The 20,368-nt window shown below is 42.2% G+C and overlaps 1 protein-coding gene and 1 long non-coding RNA gene across 3 annotated transcripts in view; one reads left to right on the plus strand and one right to left on the minus strand.

Annotated features, from left to right (window-relative positions):
* zfhx3 (zinc finger homeobox 3) overlaps positions 1-20,368 on the plus strand; it is a 217,061-nt gene that overhangs the window by 44,131 nt on the left and 152,562 nt on the right. For both annotated transcript variants that reach the window (XM_037247285.1, XM_037247283.1), the window contains exon 3: positions 8,934-8,990. The gene's annotated coding sequence lies outside the window, so the exon portion shown is untranslated. The remainder of the gene's footprint in view (positions 1-8,933; positions 8,991-20,368) is intronic.
* Positions 10,105-15,819, minus strand: LOC119120412. Its single transcript, XR_005097508.1, has 2 exons — positions 11,078-15,819; positions 10,105-10,718 (listed from the first exon to the last, which is right to left on the minus strand). It is a non-coding gene; the product is annotated as an uncharacterized LOC119120412 (long non-coding RNA).

Here is a 20,368-nt window from a genome sequence, read left to right on the forward strand (position 1 = left end):
ATTAGGGAGAGATGTCTCGTGTAGCCTGGCCATTGGAGGGAGGGGAGGAAAAAAAGGGGTGGGGTGGATTGGTGGTGTTGGGGTGCTGAATATTATAGAGCTGCATATTGTATTTGGGGTATATGTGCGTATTGTTGATGCTTGCGTCTAAAACAGACTTGTGATCAACTGTAACCATGTCCAGCTTCGCAGAGTTTGGCTTGTTTTAAAATGGCAAAGATAGTGTAACTGTAGTAATAAATATAATTGTTGTGATACAACTATTTCTGCTTGTTTGGCAGACGGTGAACAGTTCTTCAAATGAGGCTTCAAGATCTTTAGTCCAACTCCCAGTTGAAGTTTACTATCAAACTCAACATGAAGAAAAGGGATTTATACGTTGTGTATTTTTGAAAAGAAACACACAACATCCCTTACCGTAATGCTAGCACGTTATGCTAAATACCATGGATGGGAAATAGAGAACATCAGTAATTGCAGTAATACAGGCGATGAGTTAAGCAGAAACACTCAAACACAAAAGGTGCATCAACACGTTGATGAATAATAAAATACTCAATGTCATCTATTCTTTATCCTCTGCAAAAATTATCAATTTGCAGAAGTTCACTGACGCGCTGACAGTAGTGGTGAAAGTCTTCATTTGTGTATTCTACCGCCGCTCGTTGGCCAAGTTGCGGACACCAGAAGGTGTCACAATGAATGAATCATGAGGCACAGACGGTTCAATTCTTTACGTTCTATGCAACATTTTAAATTAACACTATATTGTATGTTTTATAAACCTGAGTACTATTTTAGAACATATCACAAGCATTTGTATTGGTTTTTCTGAGAACCTTGAACATATTAATGACATTTCAATTCATTTCAATGGGAAAAGATGATTAGGATGATTGAGCTTTTGCTGCTTTTGAACAGATCACATGTATGGGTGCTATGACATGTGGAGGAGAAAGTGGATTTTTTTTTTTTATAATTGCACCCTCCTACAAGAACACTAATGAACATGGCAGAGGATGCCACAGACCTCCCAGATCCATCAGAGAAACTAATTACAAAGATCAAATTAAAGCGTGCGAGAGAGAGCGAAGGGGAAAGGGGGGTGGCCTCTCCTCTCGCCCAGTCAAGCCGTCAGCTCATTGAAGTTGGTAATTATATCTTATTTATTATTCATCCTTGAGCTAAATGTGATATTTCAATAACAATAATAAGTGCAGATTAAAAGGCAGCCCAAACTACAGACTTTAAAAATTAAATGGCTTGAAAAAGTGTTGTTATTTACTTATTTAACATCCAATGTAAGCACACAGCAATGCACACAGCAAATTAGATTTTCCTTGCTAGAGCTCCTTGGTGGACATAATCCTCAGACAAACCCGGATTTCATCTCTCCTTTATCAAGTGACCGGGTCTCTGGCACCAGGCAAACATTTAATGGCTTGCTGTTTTTATTTGGACAGTCTCATTAGACTGAGAACATAGAGTCATATCTTTGAGGGATTAGTCACAAAAATATTTTGCCAAGATGGATTGGTTTCACCAAAAATACAAGGCATAATTGCATCGTCTTTGCTCATGGTCGCAACACATATTTTCTATTACCTATTGTGAAACATGCACAGTTTATGCCACACATTCCGGTCGATGAATATAACCGTCCACGGCAGTGAAGGAGTTAACCGTTTGGCATTGGCGGATATCTGCTCTTTACTTAGTGACATTCATTATAGCATTGCCAAAACAATCTAATGATTTCTTAAGACTTTTGCTCAGTCCTGTATCTTGGGAAATATTAGCAGTTGATATATTACCCTCCAACAGTAATCACACCAACAAACATGTCGAAAATTGACGGAATAATGCCTGAAAAGCTGTGCGTGTAGTATGAATGATGCTTCAATTTAAGTTTCATCTTGCAAGGTGTGAAATATTCTTCAACAATGGTTCATCATTTTGTCCCATGGGTGGATCTGTGCTGACAGTTGCCATGTCAACTTACGGTGACAGCGCTTCTCAGGAAGTGACGTACTCTTGCTAAAGTATCGCATTTCAACCTGCTCAGAATCATCCACCCTGTTTAATGCCCCAGTTCCAGCCTCCCTAAACCATGATGAGTTATACCGGTTACAGGTCACATTAATTGTAATTTTTAAAATCATAATTATATTTTTTAAACACAAAAACCTGGCATTCGAACAAGGGTTACTTTTTACATCCACTTGTTAATGTGGCCATCATCAGCCATCTTCTCTCCACCTTGCCTTCCTCTAAGCTGAACTCTTAAGGCACCTCATTATAAGACTGCCAGCTCTTGGCCTCACTGGCTCTGGCGGAGGTGAAGAATATCACATCATCATAAAGTGGAGATGGCATTACACTCGTCACAAATTATAGATGAATTTTAGTGTGTGGTGGCAGGCCTGGCAGGCGAGTGCTTCACTTAAGTGACTCTCAGGGTCCGCAATACCCCTTCAGCCTTCAAATGGAAGTACATTGAGCGTGAGCATTATATCATGCAATGCTAAAGATGTATTGTTTAGGGGGTGAAAAACAGATTGCGTTACCTAGACTACAGCAGCGAGACCTCATGCATCTTGGCTGGTACAAGTTCATGTAATCAGGCCTGCTTCTTTTCAGCCCCAATTCATTCTATTAGATTTCCTTTAAAGCTGTTACATTAGGATCGTTGATTTTTGGCCACTTCACATAAAGTACATACGATGTATATAGTAGTTACGTACATGCGCATGGGTTGTGTTGTTATTCTTGCAATAAAACATTATTTGCTTTAGGAATAGTTATTCCTTTATAAAAATGATCTTTGCTATACACATACTGAGACACAATGAACATTTAAAGTGCAACAGTAGTAAGAGTAACCAAAATATCAGAAACATTTCTCAGTATAATGCAAGCAAATATTACCTCACAGGATGTGTGATGAAAAACATCCTTATTTCTTTCCCAATACAAGAGTAACTATAACACTTATTATAGTGGATGTTCCTCTAGTTTTTCCTGGCTGTCTTTTGTTCAAAGGTACAACACACGAGGTACTTATTGCATACAGTGTTATGTTCCTATGAGTGCCTTTGTCCTTGAATCTCAAAGGATCCTTGTTAATATACTTATATTAGACCAATCAAGCAGCTGCAGACAGTCTAATTGAATAGTCAATACCTGGAAGAATAGTAAGCAATGTTTAGAGACGTCTATATTTGTGTAAATGGAGTTTTTCCTCGCCTCTGCTCTCAAGAATGTTTCATCTCCCACTGTCTAAGCCTTGGTGAAGTCTTAATAATTATTATGTCGACTTCATGCATAAATATGTCTGTAAAGCGGCGACCTTGCAGCCAGTGACCTTTGGAGGCAGAGGCTGCGTGTCGCCTCTGCTGTTTGTGTTTTAACATCTACCAGTTTTATTTTTAAACCGTGCAAACTCAAGACTAGGTGGAAAAGGAGGTTAAAAGATGTAATAGCTAAAATAGGACATGACAGACAGAGCTATTGATTTTATTGATTGATTCCACTTGGATGCTTGCAGTTTTAGTCTAAGCTCATAAAGACTCATGGAATTTGTCAGTAAGTCCCCATGGATAACTGTGCTCTGGTATCGAAATGGCAAATAAATATCTTGAGCCTCTCTAGAGCACTAGAGAGAGAGAGGACATTTTTGATGTACATAGAAAGCTGCAGATCTAGATTTTTTTTTAATCGGCAAATCTATGAAGTGGGCCACTCCCCAGTTTACAAATATTTTTAGTACCTCATATTCCTACCGATTACATCATTATTTGATTACCGCTCTGCCCCTCTATCGTATGGTGTTCCACAGGGTTCTATTTTGGGGTCCTTGCTGGGTTTTGTTTTTGTGGCCCTAGGTTCCATCCTACAAAAACAATGACGCCATGGGGTCGCTCACATTTACTGGAGTGTCTGTGATTGAGTGTTTATGGTTTTAAAAGGCAAGGTCTGGCCTAGTGAGTGACATGGGTGTCAGTGAATGAGAGTTTAGAATTGACTGTCTGTATCTTAAACGAATCGATGTGAGTTGTGGCCATTGGCAGCTGAGAATGAGCTTGTCGCGTGTTTGTTTTCCACTTCCTCCATAAAGTGTGAGATACTTGCACAGCTCAAAACAGGAAGACCATCTTCAGCAATGTGGTAGTTGGCATGTGCTTTGTTCACTACTGCAATGACTTGATACACAACTGAGTTGTGTACTGAGCACAAGATTATTATTTTTGTTTGTTTTGTCTGAACAATTTGACGGATAAGCCGGGAGGGTGGAATCTACCACTTTGGTCTTCGCGGAAGCCTGCGTTTCTCTAGGTTCACTTGGTCTTAATGCAAATGCTCCACATGGGTGGACACACATGGCCATTTTTAGGGGATAGCAGCCAAAGCACAGTCAAATACATCGCCCTATTGCTCAGCCAACACACTCTCACTAACACGCATACTGACCAGCTCACACCCCTTCGGGGCTGTGGGCCAGCGTTTGAGCAATGTCTCCCCAGGGGGCTGATATTTTATAGTTTGTGTCCATCAGTGGCATAGCCCGGGGCGCCAGGGTTGACAGTAAGTGCTCTCAACACCGGCGACACTGATTCATCTGCGCTATGACACAGATGAGAAAGAGTGGGGGAGGGCAAATGGGGCGGGGTGCACGCGCGTGTTCTGTTTACTATCAGTACATGGTGAACTGAACTCCAAATTGCCTTCTGTTCATTGGCGGGTTCATGGACGTTCAGCACAGACAGCCATGCGACAATATCACGACGTAAGAAAGTGGCTCCAATCTAACATGGCGTTTCAAATTTTCACCCGCTAGCTCACCATGTGCCCTAGTGAACCACTCCTACATATATAGATGGAGGTTGCCTGTGAACCCCAGCCTTCTACATGTGCATACTAAGCAATCAATGTGTCACCTCTTTCTGACAATCCTATTTTTTTCTTTTACCATATGAGGCGAGTGTTCATTTTTCTTGTCAGCAGCAGGTAATTTGCTGTATTGTGATTCATTCCTAAAACTTGGTGACGAGGTGTCTGATAAGTCACGAGCCTGCCGCTGCAACCTCCCCCAATACCAGAGCATCACCCACAATACGAAAGCAAAAAAATAGAAAATAAAAAATAAATAAAGGCGGCACCCCAACCCCCATCCAATCTCCAACCAACGGCACCCCACACCCCAGCCAGCTCCTCCTTTCCAGACCGAGGCCGACGTAGCTGAAGCTGAGGCGGGCTGCTAAATTAGATAAGCAGGACTGCAGCGCAGCGCCCCTGATTAATAAAAGATGCAGTGCTCCCTGGGGATGGCCCCTCCGAGGGCCCAGCAGAATCCAGCCTCAGACAATGAAGCCAGCTCCCCTACAATGAACAGGAAATGGCAAAAATGAACCAATCATGGAAATATAACATTTAAAACAGGACGAGCCCGTGACCCGCTGTAACATTACACATGCAGCATAATAGATAATAACACATGCTAAAGGTGCAGAAAGAGAACAAAAATGTTAATATATTCACTTATTTTGGAAGCGTAGCCCACTGTCGACACATGTTGGATGGAACTACTAAGTTCCTGCTGTTTGAGGACAGGAAGAAATTTGCATGTCTGCTAGCTTCTTCAAATTCATGATCAGTTTCTTACTATGCCTCGGTGGTCCGCATTAACATTCTGAATATATATTTAACATTAATTTTGGTGCCCAATTTTAGCAATAAATAATCCCCTTTAACGTATACTATTTCTCAACACAAGTGCAGTAATACATAATTCTGCCCTTACGTTGTTATTAATGCTCAGTTTTGACAGAAAGATATGAACATTACATATGTTCATATAGTTGTGGTTTGCCGTGGTGTAGAACTGCACCGTATCATCTTGACAGGTGCTTCTTCATATTTATTTACCTTATTTATCATTTCATTTATTCAGTCACCATATTCAGCAACATGAGGTGAGAGGGGCAGTATGTTGGAGACTCACTATGATGAACTGCAGTTTTCCACCACTGCAAACTACTGTCACAACAATTTTAAACAACCTGGGTGATCTTGCTAGTATGCTTGTCTCAAAGGTTAAGCCATTTAAGAGTAAAAAAAATAAACCCCATAACCTAAACTTGTAACCGTTCAAGCCTTTTAATGATCGGAAGGACTCACAAATGTGGTTTTCCCCATCTGCCATCGCGATAGCTGCCGCTTCGAGACTTATATTCCACATTTAGAGAATCCTGCTTGCCCAACAAATGGTTCACCAGTTCATAATATGAGAGATACAGTAGTCACAAATAATCAAGATGAATCGCTTTACATGTATGTGCATGAATGCAGTCACATGACTCAAGGAGGAATATTTCTTCTTTGTACATGGTGGGCCTTTGTAGCGAACGCCAAGGCGTATTATCTTGAAATAACCCGCACCTGCTTCTGCCTGCGAACAATAGCAAGACACTTCTAATTTTCTACAAGATAATGCTTGTCATATTGAGATGGAAAAAGGTCAAGGGTTAGTCTGTAAGATTCTGATTGGTTTTGAGCATCACTCGCTCTTTCCCTAAGATAAAATGGACAGCGATATTTCATTTACAGCTCCGTTCCTCTCAACCGCTCAGCAATTTTAGGCAACAGTTAAGGAAGGCGCACATTGGTGCAATGATTAGAGAGCATCTCACAGTCGCTGATAAAATCTTGCATCAGCAATTTTTTTCTGTCTTTATTTTTTAGCTGCTCACTTCTCTCCATATTGCTTCATCCTACAAAGATTGATGACTTTTCTATATGCATATGTATAGGCTGTGCACTTGGCAGTTGAACCTGCATTTGACCTCCATCTGCTCACAGCTATTATAACATTGGCCACAGAAAAATGTATTTCTGCTTCAAGTAGATAGTATGAATTATAATGCAGCACACACTAATCCTGCTCGACTTTACACAGAATTTAATTTCTTCTGCGACACTCGTATCTCAAAATATTTAGTACTTCAAATCATCTTTCCTCATCTAAATGAATGGAAATGTCATTAATCTGTTACAGCCCCCTTAAAAAAACGGTATCTTTTCATGAAAATAGTAACAGTCTGAGATTGCATTTTGTAGAAACATACAGTACCATACAAAACTTTATTTATATGACGCATTTTACAATAGCTGCAGCTGTAACAAAGCGCTTCACGAATAGCAATGGGACAACCAGAGAGAAAGATAATTAAATTGAATGTAAAAAAATGAAACTTTTGTTGTCACACTTCAATTAAAGTATGTTGCTCCTTCTCGTGTGTGCGTTGGCAACCCGTGGAAGGAATCATACCCCAAAGCACCCTGATTTCGCACTGTTTGGTTGCTTTCCCATTATACTTTTTGTAAATACAACTGAACTGGTCCTTAGAACCTAATCAAACTTGATTTTAGAATGCAAGCTACTGGGACTATCAATAAGCATCTTGAATTGTTGGATTGTTCACCACTTAAAAATTCCAAATCATATATTTCTTGGCCAACGTTCAGAGCAGAAAGAGGCAATAAACTTAAATAACCAAAGCAAATTGTAGGGTAAATTGCCAAAAGCATCAGACACAAAACCCAAACTAATACGACTCTAATCACAAAATCCCTCTGTCTTAATAAAGGATGCTGTGACATGTATAACAAATCTATGACACAAAAATAATTAATATTAGTGGATATTGTGTGGAAATCCCCTAAAGCATTACATACCAACAACATGAGATCATTTATCATTTTCTTTGTCTTTCATTTGTTTGCTTAGAAGCTTGTGAATAATCTCTTTGACCTGGTTTCTTGTGTACCCCCCCTCTTTTATTTTCACTTGATGGCACCCTGAGGGCCATATGCATCTCGCATTATGCACTCACCCAAACAGCCTCCTCCAAAGAGCAGTCCAGCTTGTGGGAGTGGCTTCCAGTTGCCCTTTAAGGTCATTCCAGTGGTCATGTGACTGGCCACCGGAGCCCCTTGGGCCAAATGACAAACGGAGCTGGCAGGACACAGACCGCGTCAGGGGTGTTTTTCCACAAAGCATTCTATAAAAGTGTAACTGGGCTGTATTTGCCCTTTCCTCTTGCACTGTGTTCAGCCAACAGGCCCCTGAAGATCTCTTAAAAAAAAAATAAAAAAAAGTGCTGATGCACTAGCGCTCATGTAATCTGCTCCGCCTCGGCCCCCTCCCTTAACCTCCATTGCATTCCCTCACAGTCTGCCGCCATCGCAGGCGGCAAGGTGACGCGATGAAGGGGGCTTGTTTGGGCCCCTAGCTAATTAGCGCACATTAGAGCATGACTAAATAAACCTTAAGTGCTGCTAATTGCTTACCAGTGAAAACAATAACAGAGCACTTGCCCAGAGGCTCTGGAGTAGTGAGGGGCTGGGGCACTGGGGACTTGTAGTGAGGGGGCGACGGGGGACTGGCACGGGGCCAATGGAAGACACCAGCAGCATCAGTCACCCCCACTGCCTCCATGTTTAACTCACAGACCACTTGGCACTGTCACGACACGCGCCAGATGCCCCACAGCCGCCATATGCGGCCCATATTGCCTGCAGACCTCATCCGCCAAGAATTAGCCTTACATGACAACTCCAGACAAGCCTTGCCCACTTTTAGCGGCCATCTTACATCACCGCATTAATAAACATGAATTAGTCATGACACAATTAGATGGCCTTGTTCCGACATTTACTTTTTGCATTAATGGGATTCTCCACTGCGTTCAGGACTGGCGCACCATAAGACACCAGACCTTTAGATGTTAGGGCAGCGAGAGTTGAAAGAAAAAGAGGTCATTGGTGAGCGTTTATTCTAACGAGGAACATCAGACAAGATATCTCTGCTTGGAAAATATACAGTCGTATCCTATCTGTTTCCTTCTGAAATGCAGCATTTGTTTCTCCCGTAGGTTTTGCCTTCCGTGAGGTAGTCGTTTGAATAGCCTGCAAACGTCTGTGATCAAAAGGTACGTTCTATATACTAAGTAGCAGATGAAATAAAATGTCATATGTATGTATATTATATGTGTGTATATATATATATATATATATATATATATATATATACAATATATATGTAATTATATAATATTTATTATTTATTTATTATATTTTTGACGGCCATACAAATTTCGATCAATTGTACAAAACCCACTGACGAATTAAAGAAACTGATTAAGTGGATTAAGAATAATGAAATTCCCACTGCTACTCAGATCATTTCATCAAGTTCAAACTTGTGACTGAGACACAGCTAATTAGCTGAATCCATTCATTTCCTTAAGGATGTCTTGCTTGAGCAGGACGTGATGTCAGTGCATTTCCTTAAAAAGATCCTTTTCCACTTCCTCGTCTCCCTCCAGTCTTTCTGGAACGAGTGCCTCACTCCCACCGCATCTCCTCTGCGGTGTTTGGGCGCTTTCCCACGGGACTTGTGCGCTTTTGTTAGCTTTTCTGTCAACATGCAAGGGCTAATTGCTTGATTAGATGAGGTTGACTGGCCTGTTAATTGAATGCTAATTTGGATGTTATGTGTCTAATGAAGATACTCATTTACTGTTTGGCACCCATCCAAGAGTTGGTTTTATTCGAGAGCCAAATCAAACGGAAGGGATGAAAATAAACAAGACGCGGCTGCTTTAAAAGCACATGAATCAAATGTGCGAGGTGAAAAGAATTAATAGCATTTTTCACCTTGAAATGAAGCTTTTTTATTATATCGGGAAGCACTGATGCAAGTAGGGAGGAATTAGACACTACTGGAGTTATAGCATTAGTGTTTTAACTCAGCAGCTATTGACGTGTTGGGAAATATCAGAATATGGCAACTTTTAAACAACACTCTCATATGCTGCCCATAATTAAATACAGTTCAATGTAATGTATTTGTTTTTGTAATTTACAAGATTATAGAACTCCATCATACTCACAGTTCTAAATATCTTTATATTTAGCTACATGTGTGAGAATGTCATGAGATGATCCGGGAACTTAAAATAACTTAACAGCTGACCACCTGCCCTCATTTTCTCTTGCCACATGAACTTCCTGTTTAAATAAGGCACACGTGTTTACAATATCTATGGTGGACAGTATTCTTTATTTTCATTCAAAATCAGCTTTCCCACACCACAGCTCCAGTTGCATTGGCAGCAAGGTCTTCCAGCAAAATTTGGACTGCTTGGAATGATGTCTCTCTCAAATCCTCAATTATGCACAAGGACATGACATTTAAAACCAATCAATAGAAACTTGATTTTGGTTTAGCATTTGGGGTGGGTGGGAGGCATCCCAGAGGCTTTTGGAAACACTCCTTTAGGTCCAGCTCAAGGCCTTTCATTGACGCTCATTGCCTTTGTTGAGCAGTTCACTCAATCCAGCAAACAAAAACAAAAAAAAAGCTGTATTCCCCACAAACTCGGAAGTAGAAAAACATCCCTGTATTCCATGTTGGATGCATCCATAAAAGTCCCAAAACACTGACTTGCTTGCATGGGCTTAAAATGAAAATTTGATTTGCCACCTAATCTTTTTGTTCCTTCTTGCTGTTTGTATCCAGGACACAGTCTATTGATTCCCCCCCCCCCCAATATTTCCCATTCTGGTGTTAGTGTTTCAGTTGAAGATGTCAGCTCGGTACATGTTGGGCCTTTTGTCCAAAATGTGTTTCAAGGGGCAGAGCGATGAGTTTCTCTCTAGACACAAAAGAAACAGTGTTAGAAGAACAGTAGAGAAATCAATTGCTTTGGTTTTGTTAGTTTTAGAAATTGTAAATACCTCCTGACCTTAACTCTTCCAAGCTAATCTCCTTCTAGGCTCATGCAGTCATGCTCAGCACACACATGCAACAATCTACCTGAGAGTGCCTCGTAACAGGCCAGAAGCATCAGAAGCATCACAAGCATTAGCAACCCCAGGTGTGAAGTGCACCTCCATTCTTACACAAAGCCGTGCATTTCTTTGTATTATTGCTTCATCTATCACTTAGCAACGTGCTTTGCGCAGTAGTCATTAGTCACCCTCCCTCGCCCGCGCTTAACGAGAAAGCAATTACCATAGGCTTTGGCCCAATCCAAGTGGCCTGGCAGCGGAGTCCGAAAGCACCATCCCGACCTGCGTCCGCCGCTCGCTCGGATTGCCCCTCTCCTCCCTCGCACCTCTTCTCCTTTTCATTGTGGCTGCAGACTCTTTCTTTCTCCATCCTCTCTGCAGCCTCTCTCTTTCGCTCCTCCCAGCTCCCAGGCTGCTCGGGGTTTTAGACGGATCACTCTCACAATGGTTGATCAATACAGGTATTGATCCCCTGGCAAAATGTTTAGAAAATCCTTCTGGGCAGCCGCGTTGCAGCGGCAAGAGGAGGCGGGGCGGCGAGAGGGCCGGCATGCCATGTTATTCTTCGGCGAGAGAGCCACCCCTGATCTGATTGGCCGCCAGCCTTGCCAAGAAGAGCGCTGGGGGCACTGTGTGGAGTCTTCATCACTGTGGCTTGGCAGTCATCCCTGGCTCACTCTGCGAAACTTCCCGGACCACCAAAGCAGCGCACTGCCCGACGTTGACTGCTGGCCAAGCTTTGGCACCCACTCCCTCTCCTTTCACTGCACTCCGAGAAATTAATTTGCATAAATTAGCAACACTGCGGGCGACTCTTAACGATGTTTTCGTTTCCACTGGCTTCCCTCTCTGGGAAAACACCCCAGAGCTTGCTTACGCGTGTCGTCCGATACAATCTCCCTAAAATCATGAATATCAGAGTGAGTGCATGGGAGCCAAAGTTAGCCCGGCATGTGCCTGTTGTCAAGTGGGATCAATCCATCAGGAGTCCTCCTCACTGCTCCATAATTTCGTCTCGCACTTTGCTGCAAAAGAAAATGACTCATTGGCTATCGTTAGCAAAATAAGCAGCATGACCGCACCCACTGTGGCCTATGTCTGTGATGTTTGCAATGTTTGTCTCCAGTTTGAAATGAGTATGAAATGAATTTATTCAGTAGCCAGTAGAAGGATCTTGTATAGTTGTACTGTGATCTCGACGACATTTCTGACTTGCTGGCTTCACTTTAACTTTTACCGGTCAACTTTATTTGACCTTTTTGAAACATTTGCATTTATCTAACTTTTTGGTGTTTCAGTACTTTTTGTGCAACGTACTGTTCTTAAACAAGAACAATGGTCAAATTCACAACAGGCGTTTGATCAATAAATCGACAAGTCCACTTTGCTTTTCTGCGGCTCTTCCAGTCTCCATGATTGATGACTGTATCCACACGGCCACTTCCTTGTTGAAATTCAATGTACTCTTAATCAATTAATAGTTCTTGTTTTGGTTTTGTGGTGTCAACATGTGAACAGCATGATGCCATGATTGGAGAAAAAAACAATTTTGAATTGAACCTGAAATTTTATTGGTCCATTATGAATTTTGCCATTCAACTCCTTGACATTAAATATTTGGACGTGTGCAATCAAAAGTGTTGAGAAGGTCAATTTAAGATCACCTGGAAAGGTTACAAGCATATTTTAGGTCCATTCTAAAGTTTCACATGAAAGCTCGCTTGCCCTAACATTTGGGGAGTATTGTAGGCTGAAATCTGCAATTTATTTTAGTTGAATTATGTCGTTGGACTTGAGCAAAAAAAAATTCCTTGGGAGGTGCTTATGACTTTTTCAATGATGATATGCGGAATAATATGATTCCTTATATAGACGAGATAATTACAGTGTAACTTTAGGGCGTGATGTAACTTGTTCTCCCATCCCATTTCTTGTTGAACACCAACTTCGGCCATGTGTGTCTGTCCATTTTGGTTCCACCCTCCCTCTCTGCCTTCTACCCACACATCCAGATGTCCAGTCAGTGGTACAAAAGTTGTCCTTAGATCACATTGTTTAACACATTCCTGGAGCGTTACATTGTTTAATTGTCTGCAGATTAGCATATTTTTTAAATGCACGCACAAGTAACACTAGATTATGACAGACACCTGGAGAAGATTTCTTGTAAGTCTTCTACAAAGAGTCGAGCTTTAGTTACCTCATAGGTCATTCAGTGCTGTTAAGAAGCTGAGTCCCTTCTCCTGTTGTTTGTGTTTGAGGAGTGTTGCGTGGCTTTCTGTCATCCTCCTGTCTTTTTAGCTGTCACCCGTCCATGTTTTTTTTAATGCCGTATGGACATACCGTACGTGGGATTCATCGCCTTGACTGTCATCCATGCATCCATTTTTTTATTTGTATATTCATTTTGAACTCCAGCCATCATCTTTCCCCTCAATTTTTTTCACCTTCGCTCTTTCCTCCACCTGCCCTTCCCATTTGGGCAGGTTCATTTCATATGAATTCAGGGGCTCTTTGGTGCATGCTTCCAGCAACAATCAATTTCAGCTCAGACAGCATAACCAAACAAAGCTCAACGCTCTTTTCGTCGTGGGCCTCGGCGTAACCCAGCTCTCTTATTCTGCCGTCGTCGGAAGACATTTTGTTCTCTCTCGCTCTGATGCTATTATGTCAGTCACTACAGATGTGTGCTGATGTGTGACTGCTGCAGCTAAATGCATCCCGGCAAGCAATGATCGTTAAAGAGTAGACGCTTTGCATCTGTTAATGTATGTCACTTTTGTCACCGCCGTGTGTGTGTATAAACGAGAGGCGGGGTCCTGCTCCTGCAGTGTGAATGAGACAGACTGGAACTTCTCTGTCGCGTCAGTGGAGGCCATGCACCGCTTAACGCAGCCTTTGGATCGTTCTCTTTGCTTTGCTCCGCTGTTATTGATTTCAACCAGACACGGAGACGGACGCAAAGAAAGAGCCTTTTCACGGGGAAGTTAAACGGTCAAGTAGCGGGTAGAGGGTGGCTTTCACCACTTTATTGACGAGGTGGAAAAATGTCACTATTATGAAAGCCCTTGCAACAGATAGCGAGCTGATTGGATGAGTGCCCCCGGGTCAGAGTGGAGCATGTTTCCCCCTGCAGCCAAACGAGCACAAATAGAAGAGAGGAATCCACACTTGATCTGCGAGTTAGGTTGGGTTTGCCCGCGACTCTCTGGGAGTATGCAGGAAAGCAACAAATAACCACATTTCATTTCTCATTCATTTTTTTTAAATGAAAATGTGGGTGTCAGTGGATGCTACTCACAGGAAGCAGATCATGAAAATCATATAAACAGAAACATATCAACATGTCAATCATCTGCCAATCTGAAGCAATGCTGTGAAGCCAGAGCGCTTCAAATACTGGTGCATTGAAAATGGTGTTATTTTTTTATGCATTTGTTAATATGCTCTTTACTTCTTTAAAACGATTCAATTGGACTTGCACTTCCGAATGATGTGTTCAGGTTATAGAGACAGGGAGCACACTAAATCATAGCATCTATTGAAAGTGCTAATTATCTTTCTGAAGTGTCTTTGTATTGTGCACAAGGTCAGAAATCTGCCCAATCAAATTAAGTGAAAAGATTCAGAAAAGATCCACAGAGAGCAAACTCAGCAATGTTGTTTTTGCAGTTCAGTGTAGTGAGGCGTGCCATGACCTCTACATTTGAGACAGCAAGCTTCCTTAACACAAACACACGGCACAGCATAAGAGTGCAGTTTCTATGAGCCCAGAATCAGCAGATCATTTGCATACTAAAATGAAGGTGTGATTCTTTGAGCACAACCGTATCAACAATTTGGATTGGGTGGACCACTGGTTTGAAAGGAGACATCACACTTTACAATTTAGAACTAAAGAAGCCTTTTGGGTTAAAGGTGAAGCATCCTGAAGAAGCAAAAACAGACCGGTTGCCCCAGTTCAACTTTTACCATAACCTGGATGACTGAGAATCTACAAAAGTCATTCAAGTTGACTTTTATGAACCCTGCAAAGAATATACGTCCTTGTGACACTTGTTTTCTATGTAACGATTAGCCATTAAATTCTGATTTTTAGGATTTACTGTGATCCGGACTCAGGGTTCAACTTCAAGCCACTGTCAAGCCCCGCCTACTCACATCAGTCAGCCTAATTAGGTGAGCATATCACCCAGCTGGCCAGCCCTTCCTGGCAGCATAAGACGGACTGGAAAGGTCAGCATGCCACAGCAGAGAGCGAGCGGCGCTTAATCAGAGGTGAAATGGTTTCGTTTCCAAATTGATTCCAGTTCAAATCAAACAAGAGTGTCCAGTGTTGAGCTGCTCAAATATTCACGGCCACTGGCATGTGATGGATGGCAAATTATTCATTTTCTGCTCTGCGTGACACATTGTGCACAGCATGCGAAGAGAACTCTGTTGGCAACTTCAACCGTCAAATAAAAACGCGTCTAAACTTTTATAACACTGACACAAAGCATTAGAGAATAAATATTTTGTCTTCACTCCCTCTAACAAAGTAAACGAAGTACCATTAACATTGGGCCCCTGAAGCGTTATACATCTTTTTACACACTCTTAAAAAACTCTTCTTGCCACAGACATGTATAGGCAGTGAAGATTCCGTGTTCACCCACGCGCCTGCATGCGGCGCGTCCACCGGCTCCCTCACACTGACTGCATAATATATGTAATGAAATAATTTTTCCAGTGGGATGCTTGTGGCTGGGGGATGGAGATGAGTTGTGAATATCAATGTGGCATCCCCCAGACTCGCTGGTTCAATTGCTATGATGGTAGGGGGTAAATGAATATGCCAAAGCGAGTGGAGCGTTGTACCTTTGCCCAAAGCTACCGAGAGGACTGACGAGTCCGCACAGACAGGGGAGGTGCTTTTCGCTTACCTCATCAGTCATTATTGTGCGTTCTCTTCTGTCCTCTATGTCCTGCTTTAACTTCAGTGCTGAATGCTTCAGTCCTTTCATGTGAAGAGCCTCTAATTATCTCATGACAACCATTTGTCATTCAACAAAATAAATACAGTTTCATCCAAATACACCAAGGTGTTGGGAAACCTAGCCATGACTCATCCAGGAAGTAGAAACAGAAGGCTGTGTAGCCCCTTTGCAACTATAAAAGCTTTGCCGCTGGGGAGATTGGAGTCTGTGGGAATTTTTTGGAATAACCCCATTGGTTGTTTTGTTGACATCACTTGTAGCCATAGTGACACTCTATGAAATGATTTCTCTTTCAATGCTCATAATGCTAACACGTGGGTAAAAGTTTTGATGCGGTTTCAGGGGTGCTTCCGAAGGTGACACCATCTTAGGCCTGCTGTAGGCCGCATTAGATTTTCAAGGTGGACGTCGGCACAAGGACAATGGTGGCTGACATGACGTGGACCTCGCTTTTTGCATCCGAGGCATAGAATTGGCCAACTTTGACGTCTGATTGATTGTTTAATTGATCAATGATACATTGGGTTAATCTCCAAGCCAGTGAAGGTGAAGCGAGGCTATTCTTGAATTCAAGCCTCTGCTTGAACAACAGCTTCTCCAAGAAGTCTTAATGAAAATCAGTGGAGAGACAAATTACATTTTCTCCCATGCCTCACCTTGACTGACTCAAGTGAGCTCATCTGTTCCATCTTGTCAGAGTCGGTCGGGATGCCTTGTCTCTGCAAGTCTGTGCTTTGATGTTTTAAACATTACCATTAATAATGTTTTCAGCATCAGAATTAATTGCTTTGCTTCTCTGTCCTGCTCCCTTCATCCTACACTGATGCATGAATAAATCAGTCTTAATCACCTTTGTCTTGAAATTTGGAAGTCAGGAATTTGGGATGAGACCAAACTTGAATGCGGCCAAGTTCATCCGAGTTGTGTGTATGTGTGACTGCAGGTAAATGAAGATGAATCTTTGCTTTGGATAGCTTTTGCACGAGCACTCCTTCAGCCTACTTTTGGAATGGGAAGCAGACTGGTTTATATGCCTGATGAACCTTTGCCCAAATATCTGGAATAGCATTCAAGGATGGCTACTTCTTTTCAAGAGAAAACCCGTGACTTTGAGTTGTCATTCACTGTAGGATTTGATGACGTTTGCGTTGGTTGTATTACACCCTACAGATGTATTTTTGTGGCTTCCAGATGTTCTGTTATCTATGCTTCCCACCTGTGTCCGGAGATGTCAAATGGGCTGGAAAATTTCTGACCAAGCTCTGTTAAACTCATCAAACTCTGGGAAATGTAATTAGTGCCTTTTTTGAGTTCCCATCACATAGCAACTTGCCCCTAAATAAACCTAGAAAAAAATAAACCTAAAAAAAAAAAAAAGGTTCTTATTTTCATTTGGCCCCACCTCTCATCTGCCAAGCACCTCCCTCTGAGTGCTTTTGGCCCTACCCAGTCTCAGGGGCCTTGCAATGTGAAGACAGGGTGAGGAATGTGTGAAGCATCCAAGGAAACATGAACTGTGATTTTCCCACAAGTATGAAAAAACAGAGGCTGTGGCTATGGAATCTTTCTGACGCAATCATGCAGCGGGAAGGCCCCCGTACAGTGAAACGAAAAGACTTGAGCGAGTCTGACGAGGTTAAAAGCTGATGAAGCAAGCCGCTTGATGGGCCCATTTGGGAGCACCCCACATCCCTGCCTGTTCATTTTTGAGGGTCAGCTTATTAATTGTTTGTCGGGCGGGCATGGTTAAAATACTAGACACGAGACGGAGCTGAGAAGTGTAGAGAATCACTGATGGCGTCCCACGAGGCCTCTGCGGAGACCCTCATGATTACCACACCACTGTTGCCTCTGTAATTCTTCATACATTAAGACTCAAGGTTGAAAGGAATTCCCAAATACAAAAAAAAACACAGTGCCAACTTCAGTGAGTCTTTCTTTCTGTCCTGATCTAATTATCGCATATCCCATAATTGCTGTTATATTCATCACAGTGCTCCGTATTTATAGGGTCTGGTTTCATCATAGTAATAAAGCCACTCTGGGATTCTCGTGCAAAGAGTTGGAGAGAGAAAGCTTCATCACAGAGCGTAAAGACAGAAGCACATGGAGACAGTCAGGCGAGTTTTTGGATCCGGATATTATTTGATGTTGGCGAAGACAACAACAGGGCTGGCTGCTGCACCACCTCCTCTTTTGGCTGGACTTTGCCCTTCCTTCACCTCCTCACAATAACAAGTCGAGTTTGAATGGTTCCTGGTCCAGACACCATCTTCGCTCCCTGTTCACCCTCAACTAACTTCTGTTTTCAAGGAACCCAAAGCCTCGTATGTTGCTCCCAGTATTTGGGTATATATTTAACACCCACATGTGAGGCCAGGGAGAGCGCCTCGGGAACGGAAAGGAAAACAAGCGTGCCCTCTCTCGCTGCCCTTTGGTGCTGGCCTGCTATAAATACCTCTGGGTGGCGCGCCAGTTGCAGCACCAGTGGCATGGGAACCTCCTGTGGTCCACTCCTTGACCACTCAAGGCCAGTCTGGGAAGGATCCAGCCTCCAGACCGGCCAAAAAGAGAAGAGGCTAAGAGTGGTCGATGTGGGCGGAAGAACATGGAAGGGAAAAATGTTTTGGCGAGTGCAAAGAAGTATGGCCACGGTGGTCCTAGGATGTGTTTTGTCTGACTCTCTTGCTCTCGCTTCCCACCATCTGCCTTTTCAAAAGACTCCGTGTATACAGCGTTTATGCGGTTTTGTCTTAAGAAGATTGTATGAATAAGGGATTTTCAAACTCTGCTTTTGCGCACTGCAGTCAAGTGTTGGTGATACCCACCCCTGCCCAAAAAACAGGTTTTGACTTTTCAAAGGTTTCTTCTTCAGAGTGCTGTCTTACCTTGTCAGTGCATAACAGACTCGGCTGATGTTTTCAGGGTTGGAGATAATAGTTTTAAACTGACAGACTAAACATCTCTCTTCCTGACTTTTCCACTTCGACAGAGTAAATAGTTTTACGGGCACAAATAGGGTTTAATGACTATTTATTTTTGGCTCGTGCGGTTTCAGGCGGATTTGTAAGTGAAAAAGATGATGCTTAAGACACCTCCTGAGGTTTTTGTTGCACATATGACATCTCTGTGCTATGTCAGCCCTAGTACACGTTTAAGGCCATTAATATGGATTCAGCAAATACTTAGTGATTTTTTTTATATACCTATAGTGTCGTTTCCATGGAGGAAAAAAGAAAAAAAACAACATCAAAGATTCGTATTGGGCTATTTAACATACTGAGTCAACAGATTAAATGTCTGTGTTGTTCCTTTCCTCCCCCCTCGCACCTCTTAGCATTCTCTTTAGGTCTCGTTTTCTCTCACTCTCTTAATACTTTCCTTTCCTCTCGCCCACTCCTACAAGGCTCACTTGTTATTTTTTCGTACAAGGTCCTGTAATTAAGTTTGACATAAGCGTAGGGATTAAATATGCGGTTCAGAGGGGAGAGAAAGGAGCTCTGTTACAATCCCAAGGCCAGCTGTAAAATGGAACCAGATTGCGACACTTGGAAAGTTTCAGAGAGGTGCTGAGACTGGAGCTGAGGATCTTAGCAGTTGGCTGAAAAAATAATGTTAATCATTTTGGACCATCATTTCTTTTGAAAGATACACAACTGCTACCTTGGCCAACTCAATATTTTACTGCGAGCACTCAACCGTGATGTGCTGGCAGAGTAACACTAGAAAGTGAAATGCCTTCTTGGAATCCGTGCAGGTAAGCATTATACGCTTGATGTATCGCTGCCCTCAAGAAACTGATTTGTCTTTCAGTTTATGCCAAACAACAGTACAGGAAGCAAATTTGTCCTCCTCACCCCCCCCAAAAAAAGAATAAGCACCAGAAAAAAACCCACATCTAATCTCACACATTGTAGACAAAAGGAGAAATCACACTCCGACATTCCTGATAGTGAGAAAACCAAACTGATTGGAGCTATAATGGATTGTGAAAAACTATTTCACATGCTATCATTCAATCACCAACACCAAATATAGGAATATAGGCTAAGAGCCGCCCCCAGTGCACCGAGCATGTTGATAGGATTTTCCTCTGTTCTGAACTCACATGGAACTTTGCATTCTTAAATAACTCTGGCAAAATGCTTTAATCTTAATGAGTCTGAACAGCAAATCTCTCATCTGCAGCAAAAAGGATTAGGAATGCAAAAAAAAAAAAGAGCGCTGTTCCACTTTGATGAATTGTGTTTAGAAAATCCCCGGGCATGAAGTTCCCCAATGAACAAAGTGTACGGCACGAAAGGATGCTTTTATTTAAACAGCACAACTTTATCTGAGGAAAACAGAACATGCATTTAAGTGAAAATGTAAAAATACAAAAGCAGTGCTGATTCGAGCCCTCTGCAAATGATAGCGGTAACTAACAATTTGCTACAATCCACTTGCCGGCTTCTTTTAGAGACGCTTTTGCACAAATTGCGTGCATTGTGTTTCTCACTCTTCATTAGTGCTGTTTTTATTTAGTCTGTCAGATG

This window comes from Syngnathus acus, chromosome 3, assembly GCF_901709675.1.
Source record: "Syngnathus acus chromosome 3, fSynAcu1.2, whole genome shotgun sequence".
Classification (NCBI taxonomy): Eukaryota; Metazoa; Chordata; class Actinopteri; order Syngnathiformes; family Syngnathidae; genus Syngnathus; species Syngnathus acus.